At 38.2% G+C, this 15,483-nt stretch overlaps 1 non-coding gene across 1 annotated transcript; it reads left to right on the forward strand.

Moving 5' to 3' along the window:
• Positions 1-365: 365 nt before the first annotated feature.
• Positions 366-472, forward strand: LOC136228224 (small nucleolar RNA R71). Its single transcript, XR_010688554.1, has one exon. It is a non-coding gene; the product is annotated as a small nucleolar RNA R71 (small nucleolar RNA).
• Positions 473-15,483: the final 15,011 nt, after the last annotated feature.

Below are 15,483 nucleotides of genomic sequence, written 5' to 3' on the forward strand. Positions count from 1 at the left end.
GTTCGATCTCACTCATATTTTCGTAATCCACATCTGTTTGGATTGGATTACCATTGGTATCGCGTGGTGCCATAAATTTGTCAATTTTGTGCGATGAAGCAGAAAATTGGGCTTGTAGCATCGCGACTGGATCAAGTTCAACTATACCTTTAACTGATGGTGTGGTTGAGGATGATGGTTTTGCCCCCGGCATATGTCCACGTTCTGCGGGCCACATACTGCTGTTGATTGCCATTTCCTCCAAAAGTTGTCTCGCTTGGGGTGATGTTTTCTTCATAAATAGCCCTCCCGACATAGCATCTAATGAACCCCTAGTTGTAGGATTTAATCCATTGTAAAATGTTTGCATTAAAAGTTCAGCGGGTAATTGGTGGTGTGGGCATAAACGTTGAAGTTCTTTAAAATGCTCCCAAGTTTCATAAAGAGTCTCATTATCATTTTGAGAAAAAGATGTTAACTCCTTTATGACTCTTGCGGTTTTTGCTAAAGGAAAATATTTCGATAAAAATGCTTGGGCTAATTGTTCCCAAGTGGTAAAAGTTGCGGCTGGCATAGAAGTTAACCATTCTTTGGCTCTATCCTTCAAAGTGAAAGGAAAGAGGCGAAGTTTGATTACTTCTGCAGTCACATCTGGGATTTTAAAAGTGTCACAAATTTCAAGGAAATTTGTTAAATGGGTGTTAGGATTTTCGTTAGGTAACCCGTAAAATGTTACATTATTTTGCAACATATTAAGCAAAGTTGGCTTAATTTCAAATTGGTTTGCGGTGATTCTGGGTCTAACGATACTATTGGTCATACCGGCCACACCTGGCCTAGCGTAATCCATAAGTGTTGGTGGGTCTGCCATTTTTTCTGGCTTGATAAATGTTTTTACTGGAGTCTTATTTTTGTTTTTCTTGTTTTTCTTGTTCTTCCTAATGGTTTTCTCAATTTCTGGGTCTATAGGGTCTGGTACAATGCCTGAACTTCTGCGCATAAACCTGAAATCTTGCACGAACCGAAACTACCTACAAAACAGAATTTTGAAAAATAAATAAATTAGTAAATGAAAATTATTAAATTATAAAAGTTAAAATAAGTATGTTTAAACCTAGATTCGAAATAAAACACGAAAAATTTAAAATTTTGTCAAACATTTTTGGCGTTCCCCGGCAACGGCGCCAAAAACTTGTTGAGCGATTTCCGCAAGTGCACGGTATACGCTTGTAGTAATAAAAGATATCGAACCCACAGGGAACGCTTTTTAACTAAAACTTTATTTAATTCGGTTTTAATCACGTGTTTAGGTTTAATAAAAGAAATACGTTTAGTTGATGGAATTGGTTTTGGTAAATTAGGATTAGATAGAAGTATTATATCGAGTTTAGAGAACAGTTCTGTCTTGAGATTTTGATTACAAGACAGATACTTCCATAATTGGAATAAATAGTAGGTATAAAACTTATTTTCATAAAGCAAAGAAAGCAACTTTAACTTTGTAAAGATTATGGACATGTAATAATATAGCGATTTATTCAATTAAATGGCTTTGAACCGTAGAAATCTCTCTGGATCGGAGCAGATTTCTACCTTAATCAAACTAGTATTTTATGTCTGATAAGCCGCGATCAGCGATCATGTCATCCATAAAAACTAAATCTGTCAAGTGTTCAACAAAGTTCTTATATGAATAAGATGGAATAGAACGTTTTAATAAAAACACCAATTTATCATTTTGAAAATCATTTTGTCAGAACAATATCAAAATAACAACAGTAAGAATGTATTGAATAAATAAGTATATCATTAATGAAATGTGAATTTTCACAAGTTAACAGAGAAGTAGAAACTTGGATAGCATTGCAACGAAAACTTTGAGATCCGGGTTGTCAATCTTTCCCTCAAACTCCGTAGGTGCGTCAAACCTCATACGCTTCAGCCGTCAATTCTTCTCTCTGGATCTTCGGAATAGAGACTGGTCAGTCCACTACCAGAATGAAAACTTGTCTCTGATCAACCTTAGAAACTAAACTAATACTGTGTTTATAACTAATCTAATAACAACTTGTGTATAGCAAGTTTGTTTACACAGAAATGAAATCTAACTTTCTGATTCTTTTCTGAATCAGAAACTCAACATAATAACCTTCTTCTCTAATTTCTCTAACTTTTCCAACCCTCTCAATTTCTGAAATGGATCACTTATTTATAGTTGTTGAAGGGTTGTAAATGATGGGTCGTGTCCGCTGGTGAAGGGTCGCTTTTATCCAAACGAACAGACGCGTTTCTCGGATTAAAACATGTGAATTATGTGCAGAATACTTCGCTGTCGCGACTGAGATTCTGAAAATCTCAGTCGTGACAGGGGGTACAGGGGCGAGTTGAAGACTTCGTTCTTCTTCCGTGACGCCTTTCGTAAGTCGCGACTGAGATTATGAAAATCTCAGTCGTGACAGAGAGTTATCTCCCTCTCTCGACTGCTTCTCGTCCTCCTTGAGCGTTCTTCTGACTGATATGCATTCTCGGTACGTTTTTTAGGTTTTTCCTCCATTTTAGCTCCGTTTTAGCTCCTATTTGGATTTAACCAAATAATTAAGTACCTTGCATCAAAGAAGTAAATAAAGACGTAAAAGTATTCCAAATGAATATAATTAGCACGAATTCAATGTAAATTTAATGTATTTATGTATGATATTTTAGGTATATTTTGGGCTTAACAATGCCCGGACCTCAATATTCCTCACGCCATCAACCCGGATGCTAAGCTCAATCTCCACTCGCTCATAGCCAACTTCGAATGCCATGTCCCGGTGCCATATATCAACCCAAATTGGAGCGATCCCTTGAGTACTCTTCACAACCCAAACATGATTTTGACTTGAATATGCCCGGACTTTGCTATTACTCACTCCACTAACTCGGCTATCATGCTCAATCTCTCCTTGCCCATGGCCCACATCAAACGAAATATCCCGACGACATTTGTCAACCCATATCATAGTGAACCCAAGCACACACATAGTAGCTCCTCCCTCACCTTGGGTTAACAATCTCGGAACTTCAAGACTTGCCACTTTACTAACTTGGCCATTATTCTCCAAGTCTTGAATTCCGCCAATGTCCTCAACATCTCTCGAGCGGCTATTCCCATTCGTCAAAGACTTCATAAACCCCACTCTCTTCATCACAAGATCGCTTCTCATTGACTCCTCATAAGGTTGATGCTTCCTCAACAAGCACAACACATACCCGCACACATTCATGTCAATAAGGCACGCAATAGTGAATTTCGGATTTACCACGTCTTGACTTCCTTCCATCTTCTCTATATTCCCCGGGAAGCCATTCCCCCTTAACAAACAATCACCAAAGCCCACAACAAGATCACCCCTCATGGTCCCATCATAGGGAAGGTTCTCCCTCAATATAAAGTTCACATCCCTCACAACAAGCTTTCCTCTCATAGGCTTATCATATGGAAGGTTTTCACTCAATATAGAGTCCACATTCCTCACAACAAGATCATCTCTCATGGGCTCATCATAGGGAATGTTCTCCCTCAACATGAAGCTCACACTCCTCACAACAAGATCACCTCTCATGGGCTCATCATAGGAAAGATCCTCCCTCAACATAAAACTCCCATTCCTCATGACAAGATCACCCCTCATGGGCTCATCATAGGAAAGATCCTCCCTCAACATAAAACTCCCATTCCTCATGACAAGATCACCCCTCATGGGCTCCTCATAAGAAAGGTTCTCCCTCAACATACACAACCAAGCTCCCAACACATATGTTTCAACAAAGCACAAAAGAATAAGTTCAGATTTTACCCAATGAGTGACTCGATTCTTTTGCATGTGGCATGTGCTAGGCATCTCGGTGCTATCAATAGGCTTCATAGAGCAACCTTCATCCTCCTCTCTAGAGCTCAACTCACCATAAGTAGAGCTAGGTGCGCTATCTCCCGGATCCCAAGCTATGTCTCATGGTAGCTCCCTCAAAGGTGGGAGCCCTTTAGGAAGCCCCTTAGATGGGTCATTGAAAGACACGTGCTTGTCACCCTTGATCATCGGCTCTACTTCCTCACTTCCAACTTTGTTACCCCCCTCCTCAACCTCATTCTCCTCTTTAGATTTGACTTCACTAGGAGAGTGGCTAGCTAACCCATCCATGGAACCCAAGTCAAGATGATTCAATGTCTCACTCGTTCCACCAATGCACCCATTCTCACTCAACTCCCGAGTTGGACAATCTTCCAAAGTGGCCTCCATTTTCGTACTAGGAGAACTCTTCAAAGGTGTAAGGACATATCGGATTCCGCCTTTGCGTATGGTGTAGGTGTTGCTTCTTCCCGCATTTGAGGCATCACAATCAAATTGCCATGGCCTACCAAGTAGCACATCACATGCACCCATCTCCACAACATCACACATAGCTTCATCCCCATAAGCTCCAATAGTGAAAGGAACTTTACACCAATGAGTAACTTGAAGTTTTTCCACCTTGTTGACCCAACCAAGGCGGTAAGGTCTAGGATGTGGCTCGGGAACCAACCCAAACTTTCTCATGGCGAACCGACTAATGATATTCACTTGGCTTCCTCCGTCGATCACCATCTCACACTTCTTCCCAAGAACTAAGTATCGAGTTCTAAATAATCGATGACGTTGGCTAGGCTCCTCTTCACTAGGCATTGGCCCTAGTCACCAAATACACATTGTGCTCATCGCCATCATCATCAACTTCATAAGTGTCTTCATCTTGGCCCCACTCAACACTTCTCGCCTCATCCTCATCTTGGAACCGATTCTCTTCATCATCGTAAGCATCTTCATTTTGGTTCCACCCAACATTTCCCGACTCATAGTCATCCCGGAACCGACCATCATCATGCTCATAAGTATCTTCGCTTCGGCCCCACTCTACATTTCCCGTCTCATAGTCATCTCAGAACCGACCTTCATCATACTCATAAGTGTCTTCATTTCGGTTCCTCCTAATATTTCTCGACCCATAGTCGTCTTGGAACCGATCTTCATCATCATAAGCTTCTTTGCTTCGGTTCCACTCTACAGTTTTTGACTCATCGTCATAATGGACCCTACCTCCATCATGCTCACAAATACCTTCGTTATAGGACCGGTCAACATCCTCCAACTCATCATCATAATAGAATCTCCACTCATCATCTTCATACGGAGCCCCATGTCGATCCCGCTCAACACACCGATGCTCACTCTCATCGTAGTAGACTCTATCTTCGTCTTCCTCATAAGTGGCCCCATATTGGTTCCACTCAATGCCTCGACGTTCATCCTCCCCATGGTAAACTCTACCATCTTCATCATAATCAAGCTCATGTGCACTATGACAAAGTTCACCATCCTCACATATTTCATCTTCGGAAGCGTGCTCTCTCTCTCTTCAACCGCATCCTCGAATTCGCCTTCACAATGATCATGTTCCCCATTTCTTTCTAGCTCATTCTCGAATTGGTTCTCCTCTTCATCAATCTCCTCTTCTAACCCCTCTTCTTCATAGTTGTATTCAAATTCATTTCCATCTTCATCCATGATCCGTCTTTTCCCACGACCTCTCGTCTCCTCACACTCCTCTTCATAATTCGAACCGACTAATTCACGTGCCAAGTCGCCCGATTCAAAAGACATGCTACAACCCAATATGGTAGAACCACTCACATCTCTCCCATCTCCATAGCCATCAATCTCCACACATAAACTAATTTCATCATGCTTCCCAAAGAGATTAATAAGCCCGAACTCCTCCCCCTCTTCAAGACATATGCCATCAATTTCCTTAAGCATACTTATATGGCTAGGCCTAAGGGGAATTTCATCAAACACTTGGGGAGTATCCCTTGCAACATGGGTTTCCTCAATATTACCACACACAAATTCAACCCTTCCCATGCCCTCACATACAAGCATCATTTCCTCCTCATCCACACATACATTTAAATCCTCATTCACAAATTCATTATCAACAACTCCACAATGAGAATTTAAATTACTAACAACACCACAAACAACCAAATCCTCACTAATAGTAGGCATACCCAAAACTTCCACATCAAGAATTGAAAGCTTTGGATTTACCTCTTCTTTGTGCAATAGAGGACAGATTTGGGATGAATCCTGAGGAGGCAAAATAGTGGTTTCCCTTTGGAGTCTTTTCATCTCTTCTTGCTCCAAGCTCTCTTTTATCTTTCTTATTATTTTGGCACATTGGAGCTCCATCTTCCTCGTCTCGGCTTCAAGACGTTCCTTTAAGGTTTGTGAATAACTCGGTTGAATCATTGTCGAAAGAAGTCTCCGTTCAAGGAAAACGATCGGCTCTGATACCAACTGATACAGATCGGTTTTATCTGAAAGTTTTAATCGTAAACTTACAAAGATATTTCTTCTCTAGATAAACTAGAAGGAGTGAATCCTAGGTTTTACGGACTAAATCCGTAAGAAATCAAAGATCCCCCATTGTTGAAGGTGAAAACCTTAACAAGCTTCTTGAAGAAGAATTTAATTTGATTGATAAAAAGTTAACCATTACAATGACAAAGAGATGAATTTATATCATCTAAAACCTAATTACCAAATTACAATAAAGGGTAAAGCATATAACTACTTAAAATAATAAGATAAGGGTAAAAGGGGTTAAATATAAAGAGGTGGCATGGATGGTAAATAGGAAATGGTAGGGTTGTAATAAGGGAGTGGCAAAGGTGTAAATAAGGAGTGGCAGGATTGTAAATAAGGAGGAATCTGAAGTAAGGAGAAAGTTCCTTAAGCTGAAGGCACGCGGGGCGTGCCTTGGCTGTTGAGCTCCTCTCTGGATCAGTACTCACTCTACGCGGGGCGTGCCCAATTCTACGCGGGGCGTGCCCAATTCTACGTGGGGCGTGCCTTGGCTGTTGAACTCTTCTCCGGATCAGACACTCAAGTACGTGGAGCGTGCTATAAGGTATGCGGGGCGTGCCTGAGCTGTTGAGCTGTTATGTGGCCCTGTTTTGGCCTCTTTACCCACTTGTTGCTCGTGCTTGGTCCTTCCTCCGACTTCCCTCGTACGGACCCGATCCTAGGAAAAGATGCCCCGCATTATATATATATATACGTGTTATAATCTGAGTGGTCAAGAACCAATTTTAAGTACCAATGCAAAACTTCTCAAAATTAAACTACATAGTGTTTAAGATTCTTAACATGTAAAAAAAATGTGTCTAATAAAAAAAAATCGGTTTTAGGAAGGGCCTAATATGCAAAAAAAAAAATTAAAAATTTAGATTTAAGAAGGGTCCAATAAGTAAAACAAATTAGAATTTCGGATTTAGAGAGGGCCTAAGAGGCAAAAAAAAATTATAATTTTGGATCAGAGATGGACTAACAGTACCTGGGCCAATTTTGGAGGTGCTAATTCAGCACTCGATCTAAATTTCTTGGAGACATGAGGGTTAGAACCACCATAGCCCCAAATTTTGTAGAGACATGGGGGCGAAACTACTCGTGGTCATGGTGGTCCAACGGGCGGAGGGGCTCAGACCCCCCTTGTATTCGCCCCTGGTTTTCGGGTTACATTTAATTTTATTATGCATACATATTAATAATAATTTTTAAAAATATAATAAGATATGGTACTATTTTTAAATATTCTATGTCATTTCTAGATTAAAAAAGATTAATATGTTAACACTAGCCATCAAAAAGTCTGTTAATATCTTGTTAGAGGGTCATGTAATATGTTCATAACAATTTAAGAGGTTCGAATCCTATTTACAAGTAATAATTATAATAATCTTTATTAATAAAGTGACATATAAAAACACGAGAAATATAACAATAATTTTAAATATTCGTGTCGTTTTCGGGTTATCATATCAACCTTATCATAATCTAAAAATCTGCGTGTCAATCCAAAAATGACAATTACCTACTAAACTAAATCTAAACACCAAAATTATGTATCGATTTCGTGTCCTGTAATCGGATCGTGTCGTATGTATTTTTGCCACCTCTAGCAACGATACTATGACTAAAGTAGGGTTTGGCTCTCGAAGCCAGTCCAAAAATCCATCTTAATATGATGGATGAACAAATTTAGCCTCCTCAAGTTCCCCAACTAGCCCCCACTCGAGTCTAGCAGTCTCTTTATTTTCTAAACTTGTTTTCAATTTTACTATTTCTTTTTGTTATTTTTTCTTTCTTCTCAATTAAGTTGTTTCTCTTATTATTTTATTTTTTATTTCTCTTATTCATTTATTCTCCATCTACAATGTCATTATCTCTTCTAAAAAATTTAAAATTTTTTATTTTCAATTTTCCTTTTCGAGTCTCTAACCCCCTTTTCAGTTTCTATTCTTTTCAATTCTGTCCCGGATATTTTCACTTTTTCTATCTTTTTGCAATGTTATAATTATATATTTTTGTTCTATGGATTTGTACGGATGAATTAGATTTTGAAAATGTAGTTTCTTGATCATTAATATTTTATATTAGATTTATCTATTTCTGTATAGAGTGGTAATTCTTATTCTCATTCTTCTTGTTTTTACTGCAAACACAAACCGATTGTTTTCAACTATGGATAAAGTGAAAAATAAGTTTCGAAACAGAAATATCTTTCATATTGTTTAATGCTGTATATTGAAAGAGAAATCACCGATAATTTTAGTATAAGTTTAATTATCGATGTTTCTCATCACTCTTTTCAAGAAGCAAAATTATGTTTTAGAATTACAATAATCCAACTAACGTTTATAATTGTTTTGGCGCCATTCTTCATTCATGCGATCTTCTTCCCCATTAGCTATTTCGGTTTTCTATATATACATATCATTGACAGATTTTTGTATCTGCTTTTTAAATAATATCCTAAAATAATATTTCTTTCACATCTATACATAAACTTATTTTGCTTTGTTGTTTGGCACCCTAAAGATAAACTTGGACCTATCATATACATAAACTTGTCGATTTGGAACCTTCGATGTCTTTATTTATCGAGTTGGTTGATGGCAAAGATGACATAACACCTCAAATTCAAACTTCCACCTAAGCATATTCCATGTCATGTCAGTAAATAAGGATGTGAGAGATCCAAAAACTAACAAATTAGATGTATGATAGGTCGAAATATAACTTTAAGCCAATTAAAAAAGTTTAATCATCATTTCCGTTTATTTATGGGTGTTGTTAAACCCAGCCCCAAATTCCCACCCCTAGTCCCGTGAAAAGGACGAAAATGCCCTTTCATGGGTTTTGGGGAGGGAAATTTCTATTTTTTTTGCCAATCCGATACGCGGGCGTGTGGCTATCACGCCTCACCGCGTGGTCGGGCGTATAGATATCACGCCTCACCGTGTGGTCGGGCGTGAGCCCCACGCCTCACCGCAAGCTCGGGCAGTTGGCTATCACGTCCGACCACGCGGTGAGGCGTGTGTCTATCATGTCCGATCACGCGGTGAGGCGTGATAGCCACACGCCCGCGTGTCGGATTGGCAAAAATATAGCTTTTTAACCCCATAAATAGTTCGTTAAACCCGTAAATAGGTCGTTAAACCCGTAAATAGGCCGTTAAATCCGTAACTACAGAATTGTACTTAAAACCTAAAAATACCATACAATTTAGTCCTAAAATCAGTAAAAAATAAGTTAATTAATAAATATTATTAATCACAACATATAAAACTAATATAATCTAGTCCAAGCCTCTCTCCTTTCTGCGTATAGATTCTCCAAGTGATGAACACTCGGATGACGAAATAAACGCCATTGGGTGGCAATGGGAGGCACTGGAAACGTAGGATGTAAATAAAGATGTATGTAGTGATGATAACTCCCCAAATGACAAATCACAATCTCTCGCTCTGGTGGTCTTCCATCGTCCGAACGCATCGGCAGTATAGTGCAACATCCTAACTGTTGTGTAGTAAAGAGGAATATTACTGCGTTCAATACAGATGCAGCAGCATATAAGTCATCCGGACTCACCATCCAGTGGGACTCACCACAACCCGCTCCTGCCCATTTAATACGTGTGAGGGCAGCATCAAATTCGTTCCCGTACACTGGCGCACACAGATCACGGTTTGCCCGCATCTCAATCTCTATGAGCACTCTCATCAGCTTCCACTCCTCTTGGTTATAGGTGATGGCATCGGCTAAAACACGAAATCCACAGTTACCATCTGCTACAACATCATGGAATCCAGTAATAAATGGTACGATGAGACCTTGAACCCGATGTAAATGGTGGTAACCGGCGATATCCACATCAAATCCGATTGAAAATATTAATATATGAAATTCATCAATAAAAATATATTTACTTTAATTTCAACATATATATTAATAAAATAAAATATTCCCGGCATCTGGCTGTTATGCACAGATGAGGATGAGGAACGGCCTCGAGTACGACTACTCCTCGAACCTGATGACCGTGCTCGACCTCGTTGACTGTACTCCCATGCACTCGGATTTCGTTTCGTTGATGAATTTCCCTTTGGTCTACCCCTAACAGTGTCTTTGACCTCAGGTTCTTTGAAGCCACTCTGTTCCGGGTTTATCTGATCATGAATGTACATCGATATGCTACGCACCATTGAAGGATCTAATTTTTCAACCTTTTCCACAAGAGATTGAAAAAATTGGTGATCCTCAGACCCGTCAGCATATACTGGAGCAGTAACTGGTATGTCACTCAACCCTTCAAACGCAAGAGATCTTCAAAAAGGATGGATGCGGTCAACACGGACCGATTCATCTGTGTCAATATATGTTTTAAGCTCACATGCACACGAAATGCCATGAGTCATGGGCAACATGCATCCGCATTCACTTACCACATCCATACTCAATCCGTGCATACGCTTGAGCTCATCATTTAGTACAGCCAGGCAGTAATGTGAAACGTGTAAGTCGAGATACATGAAAGGTGCTCCACAGTGATTCACCGCAGATCTTCTTCTCGAGTCCTCGAGTGAGTATCTGATTATATACAGTGAAGGATTACAAAACTAATGTATTAAATTTTAAAAGATTAAAGCAAATAACAGAATAAATGTCTTACTTGATCGCCTCGATCTGAGTCTCAATGTCCTTGTGCACCTTCGCCCACACTGTATCGAGTGCACCAGTAGATGAATTCAACCACTGTTTCAACTGTGCATGTGAACTCTCCACTCGACAGGTTGTGGTGTTTCCTAAGTGCAACACATTGTTCGTCCATGCTTGACAAAACTTCTCTTTATGCACTAGCCATGTGGTCTCCACGTACTCTATCACATGAGGCCAGTTGGCAGTAGTATTCTTCATGGCTACCACTGCCGCCTTATATTCGGCTACTGTCGGGGCTTCAATTATACGTTTCCATTTGGAATTCTTAAAAATTTCACCAAACCTCTTCATTCCACACAACTTGCCTACTCTATCATCCACATCTTTATTAATATGCCATGTGCACAATAAATGATGACTATGAGGAAATACCTCACGAACCGGTCGCATCAGTCCTAACTCCCGGTCTGTAGCAATGGATGTCGGATGCACATCAGGTTGGAGCAAAAGCTTCAATTTTTGTAACACCCACATATAACTACCCTCAGTTTCATCCTTCATGATTGCATAGGCGATCAAGAAGTTTTTGTTTGAAGGCGTCATTCCAATGATTTCAAAGAATGGCATCTTATACTTGTTTGTTTTATATGTTGAATCCATACCAACAAACAAGTAATAAGATCGGAACAGTGTGATCGATGTTGGATGTGCCATAAATAAGTGAGTCACAACATTGTTGCCCGGCACCGCTTGCGTCCAATGTATGTACTCCTTATCTATAGCAAGCCGATAAAACTGACTGATTACATCCCGACTCTCAAAGCTCTCAGTCCTGATTTTCTCCCTGTAATTATAGATATGTCTTTGTGTCGGGCAATCCTCCGGATGTTTTTCTTTGATTGCAGCAAAAATAGCACAAGGCTTAGCTTGAGCTGAACTCATTTCACGAACAAGTTTTTTGGAAGCCGGGCTTAGTCCGCTCATCTGTCTGTAGCCCTGACGATATACAGCCAACTGATGACAGTGCTCCTCTATCTCCAGGAATCCCATTCACCACCCAACCGCCCAATTCAGCGATTTCCATAACCTTTATCTGGAATTTGCAACCACAGTACTTTGTTTTTGTATTCTTCCGTAGTATAACATCCATATCCATATCCTTTTTCCTTTTATAATTCTTACACCACGAGCACATTTAACCAATATCCACTTTGACTTGCCCCCCGTCTTGTGCGATGATGTGGTTAACTCGAACCCGATCTCAATTGCCATCTGTTTTGCCCAGTTAACAGCTTCATGATATGTTTGAAACGTTTGTTTGGGAAAAAATGCGAACTGTAATCTATGTCGTTTCCGTCAAATTCTTCCCACGAAACCTCCTGTAAATGATAAATAACGAACATTACATTCCAAAACGTGACATTTCTACAGCGTTTCGGTGTCTAAACCCGAAAAACAGCCACAAATACACTCGGGCGTGTGAGCATCATGCCTCACCATGTGGTGGGACGTATGAGTATCACGCCCGACCATACGGTGGGGTGTGTGAGCATCACGCCTCACCATGTGGTGGGGCGTGATACTCATACACCCCACCACATGGTGAGGCGTGATGCTCACACGCCCGAGTGCCGAACCAGATTTTTTTTAAATCAAATTACAGAAATGAAAGGAAGTTCAATCGGAAAAATACCTCGACTTCAGACACAGCATCACTCCCGTCTCTTCCCGGTGATAACGGATTGCCTTCCATCAAACGTGTTGTCTTTGATTCGGATCAAAATGTATTTAGGAGACTTTGAGAGAGTTTGGGAGGGATTGGAATTTTCAGTTTTTGGTTAAAGGGCGGTTACGTCTTTTTCTAGGGCTGGAAGTGTGAATTTGGGGCTGGGTTTAGTAATCCACTTATTTATTTGTTACAAAAAAGAAATTAGGAGATAAAGGGTATCATCCGTTCAGGACGAAGTCACATAGTGATTTGTGAGATGGTTTACATATTACTCCACCTATAAGGATTCTAACAATGACGGCTAAAATCGAACTCAGGTGAAGTTCCCACAACCATAGCTATCATTTTCATTTATTAATTTATCATTTCAATCATTGTATTATTAATTATAATTAATTGCAAAAAATGATTAATATTCTAAAATTAATCATCTCTAACTTAGTTTCTTTTTGTAGTGTAAACCATAAATATCTCCAATAAAACAATTTAGATTCTTGTTCATGGCTTTATTACTATTAAGAGTCCATTTGTTTCACATGCTGTTGTTTGCTTCTACTGTTAGTTGTTTGCTCTTACTGATAGATAATGTAAATTAATTGATTTTTTTTTTTTTGTAAAAAGTAGCTGTTTCGAATTTTTACCAAACGTTTTTTATATCCTATTTAGATCTAAAAGGTAAAAAGCAGTTTTGAAAATTGAAAACAAACGGACACTGAAACTATTTATAGGTATTTGACTATGTTCAAAACACAACAAATACCAAACAAATATGTAATTTAGGCTTAATACATACGCAGTCTCCTGAACTTGTCCTTTTTTTTTATTTTACCCCCTAAACTTAAGAGACAACTTATTGACCCCTTAAACTTCCAAAAAACCACCCAATTTATCCCACCTCTCCGACGTGGCACTTGGATTATTGCAGCTTTGTATTTTGCCAGGTCTGCGCCACGTTGGAGAGAAGAGATAAATTGGATGGTTTTTTGAAAGTTTAGGGGGTCGATAGGTTGTCTCTTAAATTTAGGGAGTAAAATGAAGAAAAATGTGCAAGTTCAGGTTAAGCCATGTAATTTATAAGTCTAGTTATTAAAATGCAATTATAAAAGAAGCATTAAACAATTTAAAAAAAAATCAAATTTATTTTGAGTCCCAAAAAGTCACAAAAGGAGGCTGTTGCTAGAGTTTGTCACATTTAAAGAAAGACAAAATCAGCCAAATAATATAATATAGTATACCTTCATTTGACCATTAAATTCAATTTTATATGCATATAAGGTCCAAACAACTTACCATTTTCTGGGAAATGTAGACTTTTTATGTCAAAAATTATAAAATTAAATCTTCAATGCTTTAACATGAAGCAAATTTATACACAGATAGTGGAAAAATTAGCTTTTAATTACTCGGAATGTAAAAAATAAACTCGGTTATTAGGCCAAAACAACGCCGTTTTCGGCTGAGTTGAAGCAAAAAAAAAACACAATATTTCATATATGATCAATATTCCGCAAATAAAAATGGAAAATGGAGTGGCAAGGGTGATTCTCTACGTTAGCATACAATTTTATCATTTATTATATTATATTAAGAGTATATCTGCAATTTCTAAAAAAAATGTTAGAAACAGATTTAAACTCTATTCATAGTATATATTTATATAATTATATATATATATATATATATATATATTTCACCGTTAAACTTAAACTTATTAAATTCAAATTTAAGAAGTTTTGAATCTTCACTCTATAATTTTAATAAATCTATATAAATAAATGACCAAATTCATTCAGAGTTCATAAGAACACTACTGATTTGCTAATATTAGACCATTAGTAGTAATGAAAAAACTCACTAATCTTTCTATTAAAATCACTACATTCAAGTGAGTGCCCGTTTGGTTTACTTGCTCTTTGTTGTTGTTGTTGGAAAAAAAAAATACTACTTTTTTTTACCAAAACGGGTCCTTAGAAAACCCCACCCATTACATGACACACGTGCCAAAATTGACTTTTGAGAAATATGTCATGTAATGAAAGATTTGCGAGGACTCATTCCCTGACAAAGTTGTAAGAAACACTAGACACTAGTCGAACTAACAGGACCCTTGAGGATTAGTCAGAGATCAATCGGATTTGAATTTTTATAATTTTTATTTGTTAATCAACAAATTGTTATATAAATTCAATTAAAATATATCTTATAATATCAAAAAATAATAACATAAAATTATTTAACATAGAAAAACACATATTCGTAATATATCTCTTTAAAAATGTACAAACATATCATTGAAACAACTCAAAAGTGAATTATAATAAAACAAAAAATAAATTCACAATAAAAAGCCAAAAAGAATCCTGAGGCTCTTGATCTTTCATTGTTTGGTGCATTAAGCTCTCGATCTTTCATTTAGACACATTGAGCCCCTGATCTTTTATTGTTTGGTGCATTAAGTCATCGATCTTTCATTTAGACACATTGAGCCCCTAGTCATATATGGGTGTATTAGGCCCTTCAGTAAATCAATTCATATATAGGTGTATTAAGGACCTGTTTGGTTAGGTTTATATAACCGCAGCGTTTAGCATTTTCTCTAGACTCGGCATCATTTTGGAGCTTTTCACGAAAAGCTCTTTTTTAGAGCTTTCCATAAACATCTGTTTGTAGTTACTTGTTATTGACAAAATTATCATT

The sequence above is a fragment of the Euphorbia lathyris genome, chromosome 4 (assembly GCF_963576675.1).
Source record: "Euphorbia lathyris chromosome 4, ddEupLath1.1, whole genome shotgun sequence".
NCBI classification, from domain to species: Eukaryota; Viridiplantae; Streptophyta; class Magnoliopsida; order Malpighiales; family Euphorbiaceae; genus Euphorbia; species Euphorbia lathyris.